Source organism: Dipodomys merriami, unplaced genomic scaffold (genome assembly GCF_024711535.1).
Source record: "Dipodomys merriami isolate MVZ:Mamm:240054 unplaced genomic scaffold, mDipMer1.0.p SCAF_209, whole genome shotgun sequence".
In the NCBI taxonomy this organism is placed as follows: domain Eukaryota; kingdom Metazoa; phylum Chordata; class Mammalia; order Rodentia; family Heteromyidae; genus Dipodomys; species Dipodomys merriami.
In genome coordinates, this window is record NW_027203482.1 from 1,765,261 (window position 1) to 1,766,970 (window position 1,710).

Consider the following 1,710-nt stretch of genomic DNA (forward strand, 5'->3'; position numbering starts at 1 on the left):
AAGAACACACATTAGCCATGGGCCAAAAAAGTTATATTTGAAGCATAAGCCCCTATTCAGGGAAGTAGGGAGAAAGGGGGTGTCTAGTGTCTTTTGTACAACTAGGTAGGGGAGAAGATAATTGACTAGTTGGGAATACCATTCAGAGGCTACTATAAATACAAATAGCAAGTAACAAAAACAAGACTGGAACTTTCTGTCCAGGTATGGACATTAGGTGGGCAAGCAACTATTTCTCTTGTTCTCCCAGCTCTGATTAATTTTGAAAGGGCAAGCCTAAAGTGACTCCATTTAGGAAGTCATCTCCTCTTACTTCTCTCCATGGTCTTCCATTGTCAGAACTAATTTTGTCCAAGATGGTGTGGAGGGGGAGTGGAGAGTGTGTCTCAGTGTCTGTTGCTGGGAGAACTTGTCCTAGTTGGCATTCACTGGGTTTGAACTCAAGGTCTGGGCACTCTCCCTGAGCACTTCTGAAAGGCTAGTGCTCTACTTTAAGAGAGTTCCTTGGAGGTGAGATTCCTTGAGCCATGCCTCCACACTGGTGCCTGGCTGATTACCTGGGAAATTGAGTTTTGGAGAGATTCTTTGTGCTCAGGATGGCTTTGAACTGTGGCAAAAGCAGTCTTTGTCACAAAAGCCCTTTTTATTTCCAATAAAAGCAACGAGGAAATCAATGAGATTGAGGTTACCTATAACTTGTAAGCAACTGACTAACAATTACTTGCCAAAGTTTTGTAGTAAATTCCAGTAGATGTTTTTAAACTGTATCTAATTGGCATTCTAAGTACCACTCCTTGCATCCGGGCAGCCAGTTTAAAGTCACTTATATACAACATTTAAACTTTAACAGATATACAGACCCTTGTTTAACATTTTGGTTTGTAGAAACATTTTTCTGGCTGGATGAGGAGCCTGATCTGTAGTAGTTGCAGCAATGTCTGCTCTGTAGTCAGTTAGATCTCAATGGGGACCTAATCTCAGTTCCAAAACTTTCTTTCCTTAACAGATGAATTAATGTGGCTGAGCCAGCTCAGAACTCACTGCCAGTTTGGTACTTTGAGCTGATACAGTGGAGTTGGGAATTACATTATCTCTCATATTTTACAACTTTAACTTTTACTACACAGTACTGTAGATGACTGGGAAGTCCATGCTGAGTTAGACAGACATGGACATTAAGCATGCCTACCTTCCTATCTTCCTACCTGCCTATCTTCCCATGGCCTCCAGACTCTGATCAAGCTTTGAAGAAACAAGCACAAGTGACTCCAGGATCTGATACCATTTCTGCAATCCAACAAACAGTGTCTTACTGCCTCTGCATGTTCCAACATTTTCAGGGTTCCAGGAATGCCTTTCTCTATGCTGGGATAAATGAATCTTTGGCAGTTTCCTTGTGCAGTTGGTGGACTTGAACTCAGGGTTGAGCATTGTCCCTCAGATAGATCTCCAGATCAAGGCTAGTACTTTGCCACTTTGAACTCTAAACCAACTCCACTTTTGAACACTCTCCTGGCAGATTAGAGATGACAATCTCACAGGGACCTTTCTCTGCTCAGCCTGGCTTGACACCAGTTTTCAGATCAATAAATCTTTACTTGTGGGCATATTTACTCCAAGTAAAAGCAAAAAGATGGTCATTGGAAGTGGATTTATAAGCATGGTCTTACCTTGAACTTATTAAGGGCCAACACTACATGTGACAAACTT